Source organism: Erpetoichthys calabaricus, chromosome 8 (genome assembly GCF_900747795.2).
Source record: "Erpetoichthys calabaricus chromosome 8, fErpCal1.3, whole genome shotgun sequence".
Taxonomy (NCBI): Eukaryota; Metazoa; Chordata; class Cladistia; order Polypteriformes; family Polypteridae; genus Erpetoichthys; species Erpetoichthys calabaricus.
In genome coordinates, this window is record NC_041401.2 from 171,211,817 (window position 1) to 171,235,359 (window position 23,543).

Genomic DNA, 23,543 nt, shown 5'->3' on the forward strand with positions numbered 1-23,543 from the left:
CTTTGACACAGATAGAACTTTTTTTTTCCAAGTTTGTAAATCTAGTAGGTAAGTCTGTCCCTTACAATTTCTCTACACATTCCTCTCCATATATATTGACCCAAAGCTTAGCAGAAAAAAAACCCTAAAAAAGACCAATTGTGCAGATGTACAGTGAGGTCGACAGAGCATGGCATTACTCAGGGACCTGAGGGAAATGGAGGATGGGATTTAGGCCTAACCTTAGTTTTATTAGTGTTTGCTTACTTAGAAAATCAGTTTTCCTCAAGTTACAATACACATTTAAAAAATAATATTTTAAATGAGACTAAATACTACAAAAAATAGAAATGCAACACTGACATAACAGTACCCGTGTTGTGATATTTAGGCTTGAAGCACCAAGGTATGCACCATGTTGATTTTATATTTTGTATACAACCCAACTTGAAAGAATTGCTGACCACTACCTGCACCTGTAACAGCAGAGGGGCTTGTTCATTCTAAGACAGATGTGCTCTGCACAGAATGACTCAAGATGGGGCCATACTAATGTGCCCAGGTACATAATCATACAGAAGACCTCCTTTCATAATCTGAGTTTAGGCTTTGAACAACCAGGTTTTGTTTCCACCATCATTCACAATAATTCACATGCCTCACTCCAGCACTACTCAGTTTTTTGCTGATGTCTGAGATGTCCCTTTTGTGTTGTCATTTTTTGCCACTGAAATCAAAATGATACATATGTACCTAAGCAAGCAGGGTTTAGTTTATGATCAAGAAATCTATAAAACCGAACCACATTACAAGGGAGCTTTCTAAATGTTCAAAAACAGTTTTGAATAACGACACATGTATTACAGGAGACATGGATAATCCAAAACCTGCCATGGGTTATGTTAAAATAATTATTACCGTCGATTTTACTTTTTGTTTTGATTTTAGTACATGTTATTATATCAATGCACACTTTACAAGTCAGTGAACCAAACACTAAATTTACTTGTACTTCATTTGTATGTTTCTTCAGGCAATGCTTTATCTTCTAGCATCAATAAGACAAAGGATATGGCTATCCACATCACCCTGCACTTGCTTTGTAGACAAGACTCTGAGTTGTTCTGTAAATGTAATAAATAAGTGGCTTTCTGTGACATCTTCTGCGTCTGTATGGACTTTACAGTGAAGAACAGTTGATGTTCTTTGTATCAAGTGAGAGGCCATAACTAAAGCACTTGCTGTAGACACAGGCAGGCAATGTGGTGCAGTGGGTAAAATGTTAACCTTGTGTCTTAAAGTCCATCTGTTCATATTCTACCTCCAATGTGAGGCCCTGAACAGGTAACTTAACCTGTCTGTTCTCCAACTGTAAAACACATATATTGTATATTAGATATACGTACTATAGATCTTTACTTACAAATCCTACAGTATATTTACAAGACTAAGAAGGCAATAGTAAGACAATCTTATTTGAAAAAAAAACAAAAAAAAAAAAAAACAGTGGGATAGTATATATTAAAAAGAGCCTTTTCAAGATAAGACAGAACCGACAATACGCTGTCTTAGCAGTAGGTGTTCTGGCTGATACTGTAGCTTGATGACCATTTAAATAGTGACATGTACTACGCAAGGGCAACATAAGTCAAAAAGAGAAGTACACAATGAGGCACAGATGGAGACCGACTACCTTGTTATAGGTGGACAGACAGACAGAGGCAGGCAGGCATTGCCATGAACGAAAAAAGGCAAAAAATACATATACTGTATAAATAAATGTCAGACAGAAAGACTAGCAGTAGCATAGCCACTTGTTCTTTTTTAACCCAAACTTCCCTGCTATAAAAAGAAGCAGGCAAAACAACAAACAGGAAATAGATCAAAACCTTAAATGTACCAAAGGTCAAAACCTGATTATCAATGAAACCAGGCACCAAAACCAAAGTACTAGGCAAGACTCTTAGTCAAAAAATGCTTGCTATAATGCCTAAACCAAAAATCACTAGACAAGGCAGATGCACTGGAAAACAGTAATAACAATCTTAGATGCCAGTGTAGTGCAGGCTTTTAAAGCCTTGTGCCATTTATGTCATACAACACAACTTCTGGGTCATGCCCTCTAGCAACTGCACATCACATTGCGCCAACAGGACAACAAAATGGTAAAACAAACTGACATTGTGATAATTCAAAAACACAATGATTACAAAATTTTACCTATATCTAGAGGTAGTAATTTATAAAAACAGCCATACAAGGAGATTCTCTGAAGTCCAAAACCCTACAATTTGTCAAATAACCCTGATACAAAATTTCATACAAAAACAGCAAAATTTTATTTCTGTCTCAAATCTTGATAGATAGAGAGATAGATAAAGAGATAGACGGTGGAGAGAAAATTCACATTAATTCAAACCAGTGAGCATTTATTTATACACAAAGTAAATGAGAGACTGAATAAAATTGATAAAAATGTTTTTGATAATTGCAAATAGAACATAACTTGTACAGGCTGTTAAGCAAAAATAAGGACATTCATTATGTTTTTTGATGAGAAAGGATGAAGCATTTTTTCAACTATTTGATGGAATGCAAACTAACTGTAGTAAATCGCAAGCTTGTTATGCTGGAGTGTCAAGCATAAACATGGAAGATCTTGGTGGGAGTTACCATGGGAGAAGTTTGACAAGCAATGCCTTAAGAGAACTTTCTGGACCAATTCCAATTCAACTCTTCCAAGTACTCTGGAAGTTGTGACTGAGCATCCTCCAACATATTCAAGCAGAAACTCCCACTTAATGGGAACTTCTTGGTATTTAGATAAGCCTTCTCATGATTCACACACTAATTAATTTGGGGGGTGTAAATCATTGTGTAAATCAGACACAATGAAGTTGGATTAGCAGTACTTAACAAAATATATCAGTGATTTCCATTGAGACTCGAGTGGAAGATTTAAACAATTTAAGAATAATAAAAACTCAAAATGGTTCAGCCTTTTTTTCTGCTTTGCTCATTATATGGCAGGAAACCTTGGCATTATGTTCACTTACTTATCCTAAAAGCAGCAAAATACAGAATTTATATGAATACTTTTGTAGATGTTTTATTACTAATATTATTATTACTTACAGCTGTTTAAAGTCCTTATTCAAAAAACGACAAAAGGTATTTAAAGAATTTTTAAATATTTAGTATGTGCATCTGCTATTTACCACAAAAATAATGAAATGAATACTGGTCAGTCCTGTCAAGCTGGTGGTTTGTACATTAGATCTATAATAAGGAAAACAGAGCTAATCTCACTAATCTTCACATACAATTTCATTGTCTGCCTTTCTTTCTCTTAAAGCCCTTTTAATGGCAAGAGGAACAAAGGCTAAAACTAAAAAAGACATGAACTCCAGTATTCACTGCCTCAGGGGATCTCTCTCAAACAGAAGGGCATGGATATAGGTGCACCATGACACAAAAGAGGCTTTATTATATGACTGTTCATTCACGTGGGGATTTTCAGAGGTTAAAATTGAGTGCTCCACACCCACAGCTCTAAGAAGGCAATTGGAGTTAAGAGCTGTGATGCATCCTGGGAGAGTCATCTGTGCACTACTACCAGAAGACTGTGCTGGTAAGCTGGCACCTTAGCCTGTGCTAGTATGATTGATGGACATGTGTTTGTGACGCCAAGCAAGTCTTAATGCTGCCTGAAAGCAAAAGTAAAGCAGCTTCTACATATTGTGGGTTAGAATAGCATAACATTGTTACACCTGTTTTAGAACCAATGATAATGGATATTTTAGGTGGCAGTGCTATCCATTTGGTTCCAATAATTATAATTAATTAGAGTGTAAAGAATTAATTATATGATAAATGTACAGCCAAAGCTTCAGAAGCTCTTCATTTAATAGGAGATATAAAGTCTAGTTGTTGTGTGTTTTATACCACTGATATGTTTCACTGTATCCATCCATCCATCCATTGTCCAACCCGCTGAATCCAAACACAGGGTCACGAGGGTCTTCTGGAGCCAATCCCAGCCAACACAGGGCACAAGGCAGGAAACAATCCCGGGCAGGGTGCCAACCCACCGCAGTGTTTCACTGTATAGATACAATAATTACAAAGGTTTTAACCTTTTTAAATACAAATGATGTCCATGAACAAAACATGTCATTCTATATAACACTCTTATTTTTTATTAATTTTATTCTTTGAGTGCACTTCTATAATATCAACACAGGCAGGCTGCTGGGCACTGGGTGGCAGCTTTGGCATTCCAAAATAATGTGCACTTGAGGTGAACAAAAAATCACTGCACTGCAGAATCTTAGTAGGAACTGCATTATGAGTGTCCCTCGATGACCTCAAAAGTTTCACAGAGGACACCAAAGACATGGGTACCTTTCTGCTTAGAATACCCAAGAAGGCCACGCTTTCACTATACAGCACATTCTGTATGTGTTGCTATAACTTGCTATCAAAAAATAAAATGCAGTTTTGTTTTAAATTTAGTACCAAATAGTGAATATGACAACCAGTAAGCTTAACAGAAAAGCAATTTGAAAAAAATATATATATAAAATGTAAATGAGCTCTAAATTATATTTTCAATCAATGTACTTCTCTGGGGTGCTGGGATATTTAAGGAGAAGCCAGAGCAGAAACGGCAGCATATTTCCTTACTCAGATGCAAACATGCAAGAGGAGAGGAATAACCATCAACTCGGGATCTGAACACTGACATGTATGGCAGTCCTTCAAAAAGGTCATTTGCTTCTACTAACTGCTCCTTATGACTTTTTATTCAACTTGTGTTATGCAAGACATTACCTTTGAAAAGGGAACTGAAAATCAAAAGACTCAAGGGTGGTCATTAATAATGGATCTCCTGAGGTTATCGTGATGGATGTGAGGAGTCTGGCCACAAGAATACAGATGAAATATTTCCAAAAAAAGTTTCACTTTACTAGATGAACAGAAAGGACCAATATTCAAGTTCTAAGCAGAATCCAGCTGACTGAAAAGTGATGCACAGGGTGTGTTATGATTGGTGCTTTTCATTACATTTTAGGGGATTTCATAAAGTATTTTGAACAAACAATGCCTCTATTTTGTTTGTTTGTGATTTACCTGAAGAATTTAATTCTGGCCTGTGTCTAGGAGAGCTCCTGAATAAGCTGAATAATTTTACTGTTATGCTGCAGTGGCATTTTGTTTAGTTACTTGTCCCACAATTTTGAGACATTAGAATACTCCAGGAATGTGTGACATCATGGGAGCAACAGTATAATGGTCGATACATGCACTTCTGGGGGACCTGAGAGTTGGGATAAATCCAGTGAGTGCATTTAAATGTGCTTGAATAATTTGGCTAGTCATAGAAACCTGGTTTCTAAAATGCCATGTAAACTCTAATTCCATTTAGAGTTAATTCCAGTTAATAGACATATTTTTCAGCAAATAACCCAATTATAAGCTCATGTAAACCCTTAATCGGGTTACAGTACTCAGTTCACCTGCACATGTACTGCCTTCACACTCGCTTTCAGCAACCACAGACAAAAGCAAGAGGCAAATGCTTGGGTGATCGCATTATTCTTTCTCCTGGTTGAAATAATCTGTCAATACTCCAGAAATCTCTAAATTTATGCTGATGAGTTAAACATTCTATGCTAAGCTTAGCAGCATAACCTTGCTAGCAGTGTTGGCGGTAACATGTTAAAAGTAATGTGTGTTAAGTAGTCTGGTTACTTTCTAACAGTAATGAGTAACCTAATACAATAATTATTTTATTGAAGCAGTAATATGTGTGTTATTATTATCACAGCCGCACTGGGCGTAAGGCAAGAAGCACATGTATTGGTACGCTGGTCCTTTGCAGAGCTCAGCTATACAGCCAAGAAGAAAATAGTGTGCTGGTACAATCTGGTAACAGAAACTTTATTAATACGTGTCAGTTTAGTTTTAATCCAGGTAATTGCATTGTGTGTGTTCGAACAGTATGATCAGGTGATGCATCTGCCAATGTTCATAGTGCAAATCATCTGTACCTCAGGCCACAGATATAAAAAGGGGATTGGTGTTACTTACTTGTACATGAAGGACTTAGAAAACACAAGAAACTGATTACCAGCTTTGTGCTTGTTTTTGGATCCATGGTGGCCAATGATGACGTTTAACTCTTTTTTTGCATAGTTTAAAGACATTGGAGCATTTTGCCAAAGGAGAACTCCAGAAGTGTGCTTGTGCATGTAAATGAAGGTTTTTAAGAAACCAGGTTTCTGCCATAACTGGTTTTGCTCCATATATCGGTTTTGTGTACACATGTAAATGCACACTCAGTGATGGTTTAAGTTACAAAACACCTTCTGGTTAACAAACTTCCTTTTGGTATTAAGGTCTTTGATTTATAATTAGCATCTTGGTCTTGATGACATTGGTAATTGGTAATGACATTGGCTTGACTCCTGATCCTTTTCATTATGTAATTCTCACTTTCTCCTTCTGAGTCAATACAGCGATACTAAAGCAGGAGCAGACATCACAGCAGCGATAGTGTAGTTTGCTTCAATGTCTGCAGGTTGATCCATTTATGAAGAGTCTATCCATCCATCCATTCATTTTCCAACCTGCTGAATCCGAACACAGGGTCACGGGGGTCTGCTGGAGCCAATCCCAGCCAACACATGGCACAAGGCAGGAACCAATCCCGGGCAGGGCGCCAACCCACCGCAGGACACACACAAACACACCAAGCACACACTAGGGCCAATTTAGAATCGCCAATCCACCTAACCTGCATGTCTTTGGACTGTGGGAGGAAACCGGAGCACCCGGAGGAAACCCACGCAGACACGGAGAGAACATGCAAACTCCACGCAGGGAGGACCCGAGAAGCGAACTCGGGTCTCCTAACTGCGAGGCAGCAGTGCTACCACTGTGCCACCGTGCCGCCCATTTATGAAGAGTCCATGTTTCCAAGTCAGTAAGTACAAGTATTCTAATATAACTTGGAATATTAATTCTGAAAGGTTCCACTTAGGCATGTACGAGCAGAACGATGTGTTTTAGCACAGCAACAACATACAACTTACTGGACAAGCAGACTGCAAGGCACAGCATTGCTATGGCAAGAGCTACGCTTACTAATGCTCCCATGGGCCTGGCTGATAGCTAGCTATTAAAATGCCACGGAAACAACACATCTGTCATAATATCAAAAGTAAAGAGATTACGTGCAGAAAACCAATAATTCTTCTCAGTGTTTTAGACATTTTATTACTGTTCAACTAATGTTTCATCTCAAGAGGACCATTCTGTGTGGCTTACTCCCATGTACTGATAATTAGCTGCCCATTGGATCTCCTGCCTTCAAGGGCAGTTTAAAGGTATATACAAAAATAAATACCATATGCCATTTTTCCCCCATGCAGACTGGAGTGGCTCTAACTCTGGCTAAATTCTGCATTCTGGAGGCTGGATACTGTCAAGTGCACCTGGTACAAGAATAATGAGGCAATGGGTGTGAATATAAATGAGTGCTTGATCATAGATCAGTGTTTCATTTGTCATCAGTAATGAGAATCTAAGCTACTAGCTTCAGATTCTTTCTGTGTACATTTATCAATAGTTTTATTGATAACATTAATTATGATGAAGAAGAGTGTCAAAAAAAGGGGATTCCCTACATCCAAATAGAAAATTAAACTTGATTTAGCACCCTCCTATAACAAGGTTTTGCACCGCTTGATAGCTGAATACTGATTAAGATGCACAGCTAACCACTGTAGAGGCAAACTAAAGCTTCGCTGGATCACTAATTAGAACAGGAGAACATCATCATATACATAGAAAATCCTCAAAATGCACAACAGATGGTCACTCTGAGCTACAGGGGACACCAACAGAGTGCCTAAACCACACAAGAGATTCTGAACTTGTGTAGCGAGCCAAAAATATCCCCAAATTGTGCAGGAAAAAAGTCACTTTATACTTTCTATTTTATATTCATGTTCAGTACTTACTTAATTTTATACTACGCCCATCTGATCAAAATAAGTCACAACTCAAACTGGGTGGCTGCAGGGGCCCCTAAAGAACATAGCATGTTTTGCAGTTCGGTTACTAGACAGAAACCCCATTGTATCAGAGGTTACTAATGTGTTACAATAACATAAAGCAGTGAAGGAGCACACATTTGGCTGATGGGTTACAATAATGTATTTGAATTTGAGAAAGCTGTCATCAGGAAACACATTACAGGCTGAAAGTGCCAGCACCATCGCCACCATATCATCATATACTTCAATTCCTTCTTTCTGAACTATCTAAAAGAGAGACACAGAAATTATTTCAAAACAAATATTTCCTCAAAATGTATGCAATTGACATGCAGGACAATCTTCAGATGAAGCTAAATTGGATCATTCTTCATTTGGGGCAACAAAAAAATAAAAATAAAAATGGAGAAAATGACTACAGAAAGAAAGAGAAATGCATGTGCTCCCTTTCAAGTCGGTTTGATAAAACACTTTACTTATTTCTGCAGTGCTGTATAATTATCTTTCCACTGGATTCCATCTTAATCAGTGTGAAGAAAGTGGAGTGGTGATGACATCAGGTATGTAATTATCTCACCACCTCACTTATCTATTAAATGTCATTAAAATGAGGAACATAACTTTTGCTTCTTAATAAAACTGCAGTCGAGTATCTTGGTATTCGGAGGGTCAAATGACAGCCTTTTGCATTGACTCTGGAAAAATTAGAGAAGCTGGCAGAAAATGAAATACAATCTGAGGCCTGAATTCACAAGGCCAGGAGAGCTTTAGAGGAATTCTAAATAAAAAGAGAAGCAATGGGAGAAAAAACTGAGGGCTGCAGTGCTAGTCATTTCCAGTCCTATGGCTCTGCTGCTTATCACTCATCCCTCTTCTCTGCTCCTTTCTACCTCTGGGACTGTTAAGTGGTGTCAAACTCATTTTTTCAAATGAATTAATATGAGCATGAAATAACTGTGGGGATGGAATCACATGGGTGTTATATGCATAAATGAATGAATCTAAAATGACAAGGCAGCAGGAAGGGTGGCAATAAACGGCAATGGGATTTTCAAAAAGTGAAAGCTCAGAGATGTTTGTATGGCATATTGAGATAAAAAAAGAAAATAAAATTAACTTTAGAGGCTGGGGCATGGTGGGCAACAAATAACCACATGCATAATTTGTACAATTTTTCTCATGGGGCATTTTGAAACGAATCAGATGAAAGTGCATCAAAAAACTTCTCCATTACGGAAAGAAGCCATTAACATTTAGAAGAATGTGACAATAATTTAAAAGTAAAAGAAAGAATTTAAGAACTGATTTGCTCTGATAAAGCTGATATATACATCAGACCCGTCATGACCTGACTGAACCCAGTGTCTTTGTAACCTAACATTTTGCTGCACACCGTGTGCTTACCTGCGCTTGTTCACTAACTTTGCTGTTGTTTATTCAAAACAAAACTGCTGTTTCTCAAAAGAAGCCAAATATGGTCACTGAATGACAACTTCGCGTGAGTTCTTGCTAAGCGGCTCTATGGCCATAAGGTGTGATACTGTGCAAAGCCTACATTCCAGGTTAGTCTGAACTGCCTTGCGGTTTGGTTTGATTGATTTTGAAGTGCCACTGAACAATCAAAGGGTCACGTTAATGCATTTTACCTTGCCAAAAAAAAAAAAATTAAAAGCATAGCTTCAACCTATATCTGATATTTCTATGGAAACAATATCAAGATAATATAATTTTTGGAGACATATAGGCAAAGGGTACAGGGCCACTGGAACTCGCAGCAGTAGATTCAGGGAGTTTCGACCCACAAGCTGTATGGCCGCTGAACAGTTAATCATAAGAACAAATACTGTAACATAAGAAACAATGTACTGTATATACAAAGTACCTGCAAATATATATTTTATATGTTGCATGCATGTTAATGGGATTAAGGAGGTCTTCAAAGTACTCCCCCCACCGACCCACAACGTCCCGAGTCGAGGTCAGCAGCGCACCATCCCCACCATATACAGTGTTGACACTGCACTGCTTCCCCCTCCTAAGACTCCGGATGGTAGACCAGAATCTCCCTGAAGCCGTCCGAAAGTCGTTCTCCATGGCCTCCCCAAACTCCTCCCACGCCCGAGTTTTTGCCTCAGCAACCACCGAAGCCGCATTCCGCTTGGCCTGCCGGTACCTATTAGCTGCCTCCAGAGTCCCACAGGACAAAAGGGTCCTGTAGGACTCCTTCTTCAGCTTGATGGCATCCCTCACTGCCGGTGTCCACCAACGGGTTCGGGGATTGCTGCCACGATGGGCACCGACCACCTTACGGCCACAGCTCCGGTCAGCTGCCTCAACAATAGAGGCATGGAACATGGCTCATTCGGACTCAATGTCCCCCACCTCCCTCGGAACATGGTCGAAGTTCTGCCGGAGGTGGGAGTTGAAGCTACTCCTGACAGGGGACTCTGCCAGACATTCCCAGCAGACCCTCACAACACGTTTGGGCCTACCAGGCCTGACCGGCATCCTCCCCCAACATCGAAGCCTACTCACCACCAGGTGGTGATCAGTTGACAGCTCTGCCCCTCTCTTCACCCAAGTGTCCAAGACATGTGGCCGCAAGTCCGACGACACGACCACAAAGTCGATCATCGAACTGAGGCCTAGGGTGTCCTGGTGCCAAGTGCACATATGAACACCCCTATACTTGAACATGGTGTTCGTTATGGACAATCCGTGATGAGCACAGAAGTCCAATAACAAAACACCACTCAGGTTCAGATCAGGGGGGCCATTCCTCCCAATCACGCCCTTCCAGGTCTCACTGTCATTGCCCACATGAACAATGAAGTCGCTCAGCAGAACGAGGGAGTCCCCAGAAGGTATGCCCTCTAGCACAGTTAGGACCCGTCCTCATACCCGAAGGTGGAGGGAGGCTACACTCTCGTCCACTCCGGTAAACCCCAATGAACAGGCTCCAAGTCAGGGGGCAATAAGTATGCCCACACCCGCTTGGCGCCTCTCACTGGGGGGCTACTCCAGAGTGCTGGAGAGTCCAGCCCCTCGCAAGGAGATTGGTTCCAGAGTCCAAGCTGTGCGTCGAGCTGAGCCCGACTATATCTAGCCGGCACCTCACGACCTCGCGCACTAGCTCAGGCTCTTTCCCCTTCAGAGAGGTGACATTCCACGTCCCAAGAGCCAGCTTCTGTAGCCGAGGATTGGACCGCCAAGGTCCTCGCCTTCGGCAACCACCCAACTCACACTGCACCCAACCTCCTTGGCCCCTCCCATAGGTGGTGAGCCCATGGGAAGGGGGACCCACGTTACCTCTTCGGGCTGTGCCCAGCCGAGCCCCATGGGTGCAGACCTGGCCACCAGGCGCTTGCCATCGAGCCCCACCTCCAGGCCCGGCTCCAGAGGGGGGCCCTGATGACCTGCGTCCGGGCAAGGGAAAACGCTGTCCAAATTTTTAATTCTTCATAGGAGGTTTCTTTGAACCGCTCTTTGTCTCATCCCTTACCTAGGACCAGTTTGCCTTGGGTGGCCCTACCAGGGGCATAAAGCCCCGGACAACAGAGCTCCTAGGATCATTGGGACACGCAAACACCTCCACCACAATAAGGTGGTGGTTCGAGGAGGGGTGGTGACCCCAACGTGATTAACATGCCTTCCAATGAGGAAGCAGAACCTGGGGACTCGGAGGTGGGCTCCCCCATCTCTGGGGCTGAGGTCACCGAGGTGGTCAAAAAAATCCTTGGTGGCAGGGCCCCGGGGGTGGATGAGATACGCCTGGAGTTCCTCAAGGCTCTGGATGTTGTAGGACTGTCTTGGTTGAGACGCCTCTGCAACATCGCATGGACATCAGGGACAGTGCCTTTGGATTGGCAGACTGGGGTGGTGGTCCCCCTCTTTAAGAAGGGGGACCAGAGGGTGTGTTTCAACTACAGAGGGATCACACCCCTCTGCCTCCCTGGAAAAGTCTATTCGGGGGTCCTAGAGAGGAGGGTCCGTCAGGTAGTCGAACCTCGGATTCAGGAGGAACAGTGTGGTTTTTGTCCTGGTCGTGGAACAGTGAACCAGCTCTACACCCTTAGCAGGGTCCTGGAGGGTGCATGGGAGTTTGCCCAACCAGTCTACATGTGTATTGTGGACTTGGAAAAGGCATTCAACCGTGTCCCTCTGGGAATCTTGTGGGGGGTACGTTGCATGCTAAGTACTGAGTACTTTTTAATATTTTTTTGTATTATATTTTTGTCAGCTGTCTGATGACACATGCTAAGTACATATAGAAATAAACTTGGACTTGAGTATAAGACGAGAAAGAAAGTTGAATCTTCAGGGAACTTTAACTGTGAGATATATAGTTTAAAATAACATAAAACATTAAAGCACATTGGAAATGCAATGTGCCAACTCACTGTTCTATGAAAACAAACAAGCAAAAAATATTTTCTATTTTATTAATACAAGAAAAATAAAACTACAAAACTGAATTAGTGTTTATCACACAATTGCAGTAAGTCAACAAATATTCTTAAACGCACCAGTAATTAAATGCATTCTGAAGAAATTTTGCAAAATAAACATGTTTAAGTAAGCTTCTAAAGAAAAATACAATTAATATACTGTCAAATTCAGAACAAGTCAGAAAAACAGCAAGCAGGAAAGGAAGGAGAGACTCCTGTGGCCCTGTCTTTAGTTTAACTTGCTGCTGTTTTCCATGTGGGGTCAATATCAGCAGCGCAGAGTCTAAAATGGACATGACTAACAGAGGAATATCGTCAAACCTGCACTAAACAGTCAGACGACACTCAAACTAACTCAGTAAGCGGCTACTCTGTTGTGGTTTGATGTTTGTAAACTGTGTACTCCCTTTTATGTCTGATTACTGGATAAAAGTAGAACTATAAAGTTATTATACAACAGCCACCATGTTTAAAGGGCTAAAATTACAGTACAACTTTCAAATACTTACCCAATGTATTAAGCAGGTATGAGGACACTGTTGTGCTTTATTATTACTAATGTGTCATGGTGGCACATCTCCAGGTCTGGTAATAGCCTGTGAGGCATTTGCATGTTCTTTCCATGTCACGCATGTTAGTTGTACTGTTGAGTCTAAATTGTGTAAGGACACAACGTGAGGTAGCTTGGGTTATTTTAGCCTTACACTTGAGGTTCTAATTATGGGCTTTAATTCTCTATAAATGTAAAAACTGGAATATGGATGGATGAATACTTTTGTTAATTCATCTCTATAACAAGGTATGCACTCACCAAAAGGATCAAGGTATACCAATATAGTTACTGTAATGCATACCTCAATTCAAATAGATTTTAGTGCAAAAAAGATTGCTATTAGCTGTTAAACTGCTTGTTTAACACTTAATGAGAAATAATTTAAATAGACAGGATTTCTGAAACTATATACAATGAATTTTAGATGTAAACAGCCCTCTGAATATGCTGTGAAATGTGAAATATACAGTAAATAAAAGATTGATTGAATAACCTTTAGTTCAATTTCCATGTTAGAATTATATTAAAGAAACTCAAACATCATTTATGAGGAGAAACAGTTTTACTGTCATCCTTCAGAGAGTGCAATATGCAACACAAATCAACAGTGAGTGCATCATTGTCTGCTGCCGTTATAAAGCATGGCTTAGTCTAAGTATGTGTGAATGACCCCACACTGGCTTGCAGTCTCACTTAGGACTGGTTCCTGACTTGAATTTGATGTTGATGGAGTAAATCCCTGCTCCTTAAGACCCTTTAATGTAGGAAATGGACTCAGAACATGGATGAATGATTACAAATTCAAAGGCAGCACTCAGAGCTGTGTGGGGGAAAAAAACTATAACTTCATTTACTACCTTATTTATTCATTATTTACCATGCAATTTCACAGTTAATAGACAGAAAATTATATCTTCATCCTCAGGTACATTTTGACTGAAATTATTCAGAAGTGTGTGTTTTGCAGAATCACAGTCTTCAGGAGGGACACACATCACTCAGTCCATGTTGTTTTTGCTCCTGCAGACATTTTGTCCTTAATTCTTTCAAATACAGTGCTCATCCTCACAAACTATGGGAGAAAGGCAGCCCAGCAGGGTCCCGGCTTGCCATTTGTTTATGACATTTACATTAGTGCTCTTCAGGTTGACCGCCCGCTGATCAAAACAGTCAATTTGCAGAACAAAAGCCTCAATTGGTGATCAGTAAATTGCTTGATCACAAATACTGATTTTTTTCAGCATCTGCTTTTCTAAGCTGTATGGTAACTTAGTTGTGTTCCTTTACACGAGGTATTATGGTAGTTGTTTAGGGCAAGCTTAGGTGTCTTTTTCTTTTTTGGTGTGAATGTCCTGTAAACTGAAAGCATTAAAGCAGACTTTACCAGAGAGAAAGACGGCTGGAATGTTAAGCTTTAGTTTAAATAAAAGTGGAGTAATAACTGAGAAAAAGGAATCTGATAAATCATCTTTTGCAATTAGACAAATGGCAGGAAAAGCTACTTTAATGAATTCAGACCATTTTATTTTGTTCTTTAATTAAAAAGAACACTACTTATCTGAGTATGGATGGTGAGACAGCTTGTGTTAAGTACAGCAGCTGACATGTTCGAATATGAAAAGAAGAGATAAAGAAGAATTTGAAATTGCTGCTTAGTAAGCAATAAGGTTGGTAGCCTAAAAGCAAAATTTGTCTATTTTACTTGTAAACCTGATTAGCATGTTAGCCTTGTGTCTTTTTTTAAGGGTTTGCACTGTGTTTGCTAATTGTTCGTGTGTGTCATACAGTATAGGTTTTGATAAGAAACAAATACTGCATAATTAAAATGGTAATCCATATTTATAATCACAACTTGAGAATTAGGAATGTCTACCATGTACGACATAAAAAAGAAGCAAAAAAATGTATAGATGTAGTAAATGTATATTTTAGCAGTAAAAAAGCTAAATGATTTAAAACTATAAGTGCACGTATATTTATACTTAATTGTAATTGGCACTTAAACACTGCTTAACAAATCAATGTGTGAGAATATACAGTGTATTTTATATATATATATATATATATATATATATATATATACAGTGGTGTGAAAAACTATTTGCCCCCTTCCTGATTTCTTATTCTTTTGCATGTTTGTCACACAAAATGTTTCTGATCATCAAACACATTTAACCATTAGTCAAATATAACACAAGTAAACACAAAATGCAGTTTTTAAATGATGGTTTTTATTATTTAGGGAGAAAAAAAATCCAAACCTACATGGCCCTGTGTGAAAAAGTAATTGCCCCCTTGTTAAAAAATAACCTAACTGTGGTGTATCACACCTGAGTTCAATTTCCGTAGCCACCCCCAGGCCTGATTACTGCCACACCTGTTTCAATCCAGAAATCACTTAAATAGGAGCTGCCTGACACAGAGAAGTAGACCAAAAGCACCTCAAAAGCTAGACATCATGCCAAGATCCAAAGAAATTCAGGAACAAATGAGAACAGAAGTAATTGAGATCTATCAGTCTGGTAAAGGTTATAAAGCCATTTCTAAAGCTTTGGGACTCCAGCGAACCACAGTGAGAGCCATTATCCACAAATGGCAAAAACATGGAACAGTGGTGAACCTTCCCAGGAGTGGCCGGCCGACCAAAATTACCCCAAGAGCGCAGAGACGACTCATCCGAGAGGTCACAAAAGACCCCAGGATAACGTCTAAAGAACTGCAGGCCTCACTTGCCTCAATTAAGGTCAGTGTTCACGACTCCACCATAAGAAAGAGACTGGGCAAAAACGGCCTGCATGGCAGATGTCCAAGACGCAAACCACTGTTAAGCAAAAAGAACATTAGGGCTCGTCTCAATTTTGCTAAGAAACATCTCAATGATTGCCAAGACTTTTGGGAAAATACCTTGTGGACTGATGAGACAAAAGTTGAACTTTTTGGAAGGCAAATGTCCCGTTACATCTGGCGTAAAAGGAACACAGCATTTCAGAAAAAGAACATCATACCAACAGTAAAATATGGTGGTGGTAGTGTGATGGTCTGGGGTTGTTTTGCTGCTTCAGGACCTGGAAGGCTTGCTGTGATAGATGGAACCATGAATTCTACTGTCTACCAAAAAATCCTGAAGGAGAATGTCCGGCCATCTGTTCGTCAACTCAAGCTGAAGCGATCTTGGGTGCTGCAACAGGACAATGACCCAAAACACACCAGCAAATCCACCTCTGAATGGCTGAAGAAAAACAAAATGAAGACTTTGGAGTGGCCTAGTCAAAGTCCTGACCTGAATCCAATTGAGATGCTATGGCATGACCTTAAAAAGGCGGTTCATGCTAGAAAACCCTCAAATAAAGCTGAATTACAATTTTGCAAAGATGAGTGGGCCAAAATTCCTCCAGAGCGCTGTAAAAGACTCATTGCAAGTTATCGCAAACGCCTGATTGCAGTTATTGCTGCTAAGGGTGGCCCAACCAGTTATTAGGTTCAGGGGGCAATTACTTTTTCACACAGGGCCATGTAGGTTTGGATTTTTTTTTCTCCCTAAATAATAAAAACCACCATTTACAAACTGCATTTTGTGTTTACTTGTGTTATATTTGACTAATGGTTAAATGTGTTTGATGATCAGAAACATTTTGTGTGACAAACATGCAAAAGAATAAGAAATCAGGAAGGGGGCAAATAGTTTTTCACACCACTGTATATATATATATATATATATATACATACACACACACACACACACACACACACACACACACACACAGTCATATGCTGCTTCTGCTGCAGAGCTGCATGTTCTGCTAGTCACGCTGTGCGTTGATCATTTAAAAGCCTGTACAGCAGCTGTCCTTTTGTCTCAGTGCTTTGTTTTGCGGGACGTTAAAGTGTTTTCCAAGAAGATCACGTCTCAACCCAAGTTTTTTTTATTTTATATATACAGTATATATATATATATATATATATATTGTCACAGGTGGCTGCGTGTGGTCGGAATTCGGCTGCCTATAAAAGGGTCCGCCTCCCGACAATCAAGGCTGGAGTTGGGTGAAGAGGTGGACGAGGTCGGAGAAGGAGGTGGGCGAAGAGAGGCCCAGTGTAAATAGTGTGCTGAAAAGAGAAGAGGTGGCTGAAGGAAGCCTGGACTGTTGGGACTGTGGGGAACTGGAATTGGTGCACTTATTGACTGTATATAGTAGTATATGTAAATAAACGTGTGGTGATGGACGTAGTCGTGTCTGCCTGCCTGTGTCTGGTTTGCCCTAATCCACAATATATATATATATATATATATATATATATATATATATATATATATATATATATATATACACACACACACACACACACATATACAGTACTGTGCAAAAGTTTTAGGCAGGTGTGAAAAAATGCTGTAAACAAAGAATGCTTTCAGAAAAATAAATAATGATTGTTTATTGTTATCAATTTACAAAATGCAAAGTGAGCGAACAAAAGAAAAATCTAAATCAAATCAATATTTGGTGTTACTACCTTTTGCCTTCAAACCAGCATCAATTCTTATAGGTACACTTGCACAAAGTCAGGGAGTTTGTAGGATTCTAGTCAGGTGTATGATCAACCAATTCTACCAAACAGGTGCTAATGATCATCAATGTCACACGTAGGTTGAAACACAGTCATTAAGTGAAACAGAAACAGCTGTGTAGTAGGCTTAAAACTGGGTGAGGAACAGCCAAACTCTGCTACCAAGGTGAGGTTGTGGAAGACAGTTTCATGTCATGGCAAGATTGAGCACAGCAACAAGACACAAGGTAGTTATACTGCATCAGCAAGGTCTCTCCCAGACAAAGATTTCAACGCAGACTGGGGTTTCAAGATGTGCTGTTCAAGCTCTTTTGAAGAAGCACAAAAAAAACGGGCAACGTTGAGGATCGTAGATGCAGTGGTCGGCCAAGGAAACTTGGTGCAGCAGATGAAAGACACATCAAGCTTATTACTCTTCGAAATCGTAAGATGTCCAGCAGTGCCATCAGCTCAGAACTGGCAGAAACCAGTGGGACCCAGGTACACCCATCTACTGTCCGGAGGAGTCTGGCCAGAAGTGGTCTTCATGGAAGAGTTGCAGCCAAAAAGCCATACCTCCAACGTGGAAACAAGGCCAAGCGACTCAAATATGCACGAAAACATTGGAACTGGGATGCAGAAAAATGGCAGCAGGTGCTCTGGACTGATGAGTCAAAAGTTGAAATATTTGGCTGTAGCAGAAGGCAGTTTGTTCGTCGAAGGGCTGGAGAACGGTTAAATAATGAGTGTCTGCAGGCAACAGTGAAGCATGGTGGAGGTTCCTTGAATGTTTGGGGCTGCATTTCTACAAATGAGTTGGAGATCTGGTCAGGATTAATGGTGTTCTCATTACTGAGAAATACAGGCAGATACTTATCCATCATGCAATACCATCAGGGAGGCGTATGATTGGCCCCAAATTTATTCTGCAGCAGGACAACGACTCCAAACATACAGCCAAAGTCATTAAGAATTATCTTCAGCGTAAAGAAGAACAAAAAGTCCTGGAAGTGATGGTATGGCCCCCACAGAGCCCTTATCTCAACATCATCGAGTGTGTCTGGGATTACATGAACAGACAGAAGGATGTGAGGAAGCCTACATCCACAGAAGATCTGTGGTTAGTTCTCCAAGATGTTTGGAACAACCTACCAGCCGAGTTCCTTCAAAAACTATGTGCAAGTGTACCTAGAAGAATTGATGCTGTTTTGAAGGCAAAGGGTGGTCACACCAAATATTGATTTGATTTAGATTTCTCTTTTGTTCTTTCACTGCATTTTGTTGATTATAAAATGATTAACACTTCCATTTTTAAAAGCATTCTTTGTTTACAGCATTTTTTCACACCTGCCTAAAACTTTTGCACAGTATATATATACTGTGTATATATATATATATATATATATATATAAATTAAGCTTTATTTTAGTACATTACAGAAGAAATTAAACAATATGATAACCTGTAATTACGAAAGGCATTTTATTCTCTTATGCTATACTTATTATGGAAACATTGCACATTACTTTATTAATTAAATTTTATTTTTACTTATTTTAATATATTTATGGTCACTGAACAATATGCCTACAGAATTTAATTTAATTAATACAAAAATGAATAGGTACTGTAACACTTGTGGCCTATAGTTTAATTATAAAAACAAAAAAGTTAACAGTTTAATATAGAACATGCTTATATGCATCTGGACATGCAGGACCTTGGTGTAAAGAGTTTTTTAAAGAGAAAAACAAATTGGAATTGGTTTCGGAATCAAACAATTCAGTCACATGAAATCGGTGATCAATATCATCCCTAAAAAAAACCTGATCAGAGCATCCCTAGTTAAAATACAGCAAAGATGACAAGACAGCAAGTCCACTTTTATTTACCACACGAGCCTAATTCAACTTCAGCCTTTTGGGAGTCATATTTAGTCAAGATGCCAGTCCATCACATAGGTACATTTTTTGCACAGGCCCATGCTTACTCATATTGGGAAAATGAACTCAGCTGACACATATCTGAGGTATGGGAAGGAAAATGGGAGTATGACATGGAGAATGGTCAAACGTTACAAATCAATGACCTAGATGGGATTTTAAGCCACTCTGCTGGAACTCTGAGCTATCTTGATACACAATTATCATAAATAGGCATGACACAAGAGAAAAAAATTATAATATAAAACATTCTCAAATCATTTTAATCCAATTCAGTAGAAAAACAAATAATTGGTTAGGGTTATTCAGGTGTGTACATGAGGTAGCCATTAACTTAAGTCACTAGTGGTCAACCTGTCGTCAGCCACTGAAGGGGTATTATCTTAGAGCAACCAGCAGCTTAGACGGCTTCAGAAAATGGAGACCAAGCAGCCACATGCCACAAATGACACCTGGTTCCCAGCCTGGATTAAATGACTCGTCAGATGTTATTCTTGAATCTCATACTAAACTCCATAAACATACATCGATGTCTAATACATCTAGTTAACTAATAAATGTTACATTTGTATTTTTACTAAAGGATTACGTATATGCTCTTAGCATAGTTTAAGAATGCAAGACTGCTTTTTAATACAATATTTTGGCCTCTTGTTTTTTGGCTTATGCTTACAGTACAGCATGGATCAGTAGTTTTCAAACTGTAGAGTTTGGCAGGTTATCACAGAATCCTTTAGCATAACATAACAGGAAAGAATAAAGACAACAAAATTGTTTCTGACAAGGAATACATTTTATTCAGCTAATTATTTGTCTATAGACTTTTATGTATAAAAATGCCAGATACATCTATCTGATCTCATCACTAAAGACCATTAGTGTTGGAACAGGCTGAAGGACTCGGCAAAGTTTAAATATTGAAAGTAGTGAATGAGAAAGCCAAAGAACAGCACTACAAGACAACCACCAAAGTTTAGCTAGCCTACCCAGAAACTAGAAAGCCCTGTGTCTGATCTTCTAGCAAGCTTTGAGAGTGACCCCATTCTCATGATGAAGTATTACATTTGAAGGGAGTGCTCACTTGTAGGCTTTGCTAAATTAAATGAAAACTGAATAAAAATGTTTTGCATCATGCAGGTGACGGTCCAGGTTTTGATGACATGTGCTTTAAAGGAATGTGGACTTTTACACCATCAATCAAGTTGTCTCATGTTTTTGTGAAGCAACTGCCAGCCATGGATTGCTTCTATTCAGCTAGGAGGAACCCAAACAGCAGTATATCAGGTAGGAAATGCACCTATTGGCTTATTTACATTTATTTACCAGTACATCAAATGCCAATCTTCATCATACTACTATTGCAAACTTTAAAAAGGAAGACCTTGAATAAACAAAAATGAAAATATAACAGAAAAGAAAAAATATATATGACAAAAGATTTGTAAAAAGTGTTGGAGGTATTAGGGAATGATGGAACAAGGAATGGAAATAGCCAGGAAATGTTAACATAAATAAAAGTAGACTAGACAGTTAAGTGTCCAGGTTGAACTAATAGATTTTGGATTTAAAAAAAATCAATATTTGAAGATATCATGAAATCAAAGAGCATTTTCAAGTACCATATGCTGTTTCAGTAATCTAGGATAAGCAGAAAATTCCCCAAGGTTAAAGAGTAATAATAACATGTGATTTTGGGATTCACACAGCGGCTTTAATTAACTGTTGAATATGAAATTTAAATCTCTAACCACTGTGACACGTTTAGGTCATAAATGAGGAAAATGTAAAAATAGATCTGGCTTTTATACAGTTTTCCTCCACTGACCCCGACTAAAAAGAAGAAAAAACACAAACTTATTCAATATAATGTCTATCTTAACTTGACACAAATATGCAGAGCTATAACATCCCTACAAAAAGGAAAAAAAAGTCAAAATAGTGCAAGAACTATATCTGAGGAGCTAAAACACAGACAGGAGATGGAAAGAGTGATGGAGTGAATGAGTAAGAAAGCTACACAAATATTAAAAACAGAAGAAAAGGCCAAAAGAAAATATATCCTGAAAACACATTAAAGCAACTAAATGGTTTATACAATTGACTAAGTTAACAATATTTCCTATATTACATTTACATGGTTTCACACAACACCATCAACAGTGAACCCTGATCCTAAACTCCTTATTTGATAAGAATGTATTATACCAGATAGCTGTAATTTTTTTCCACTCTCTCTCTCTCTAAAAAATATAAAGAAAATGTAAGTAAAGAGTAAGAGGTCATTGAATGCAGCAGAGTAACATGAAAACTTTGTGCAACCGCTGAGTAACCTGACAGTTTTTCTGTTTATTTCAATTTTCAGAAATGTTTCCTAAAGTCACTGAAAACTGTTTATCTTCTGATGTGTTTTAAATGATAACCATTCACAAATTCACTGGGTGCATGTCTGTATGTGTGAACTTACTTTGTGAAATGTGAGTACCATGTACAAGAAATACAGTTAACTAAGGAAAAACAAAATGTATAAAGATGAGGAGCTACAGACCAGAGTTGATTTCCTTTCCCCTTTAAATCCTCATGTAAGTTATTAAGTGAAGATGATTTAATTACCAATTGTACACATTGCAGAATCTGATGATAACCAGCATTACATGACATGCTCAAGTATTAATAGGGCCTTCATGCTACTGCTCAGCATTTAATCAACAACAAAATGGCCACTTAGGACTTTTGCCAAATGTTGGCTAATCTCAAAAGCACCCTAGAGACAGTCAGCCTTTCTTCTCCTCCTGTTTAGTTTAGCAGCCATGAGTCAGTGGGCCAGTATGGTACTACTTCGATGTATTCTACTGTTCAGTTCCATTACACACAAATGCACTCTCCAGTCTCTAGATATGGAGGATGAGCCACATAAATGTACACAATCACACACAATCAGGTGGCTTTCATATCTGTTTACTACTAACATCTATTTTGCAAACTCACAGTGGCATAGTGGAGTTGACAAAACAAACACACAAGGCAGAACTAAAACCTTTATAAGAATTGACCATTGAAAAAGTGGATTCTCTTATTTTCTTTTCTCATCTGCAAAGACATGGAGGATGGGCAATTAGCAATTCTGAACTGGTCCAAACATAAGTGTGCTTGAGTGGCACTGTGAGAAACAAGCTCCCTGTCTAGGATTGTTTTCTTGTCTTAAACCCACTGCTGCCAGTTTAGAATCTGCTGCTCCACAGCTCTAAATTAAATTACATGGATTTAAGGAGCTGTGTATTTATTAAATAATTTTACTTTGGTCACCATAATTATGCTAATATGCTAGCAGGTTTCAGAATCAGAGGATTATGCCTTTCCATGCAATGGCATTCACAATCTTCTATAGTGCAGGAATATAAAGCAACTGATACTAGTATACTTAAATGTACATTGTAATTGTGAGTAAAGATCATGTCACGGTCACCGAGGTGGTCAAAAAACTCCGGGGGTGGATGAGATACGCCCGGAGTTCCTCAAGGCTCTGGATGTTGTAGGACTGTCTTGGTTGACACGCCTCTGCAACATCGCATAGACATCAGGGACAGTGCCTTTGGATTGGCAGACTGGGGTGGTGGTCCCCCTCTTTAAGAAGGGGGACCGGAGGGTGTGTTCCAACTACAGAGGGATCACACTCCTCAGCCTCCCTGGAAAAGTCTATTCGGGGGTCCTGGAGAGGAGGATCCATCGGATAGTCGAACCTTGGATTCAGGAGGAACAGGGTGGTTTTCGTCCTGGTCGTGGAACAGTGGACCAGCTCTACACCCTTAGCAGGGTCCTGGAGGGTGCATGGGAGTTTGCCCAACCAGTCTACATGTGTTTTGTGGACTTGGAAAAGGCGTTCGACCATGTCCCTCAGGGAATCCTGTGGAGGGTACTCCGAGAGTATGGGGTACCGGCCCCCCTGATAAGGGCTGTTCAGTCCCTGTACGATCGGTGTCAGAGCTTGGTGCGCATTGCCGGCAGTAAGTCGAAC

The 23,543-nt window shown here is 39.5% G+C and overlaps 1 protein-coding gene across 4 annotated transcripts in view; it reads right to left on the bottom strand.

Annotated features, from left to right (window-relative positions):
* The window catches only part of kaznb (kazrin, periplakin interacting protein b), a 645,457-nt gene that overhangs the window by 99,229 nt on the left and 522,685 nt on the right, over positions 1–23,543 (bottom strand). The window lies entirely within an intron of this gene.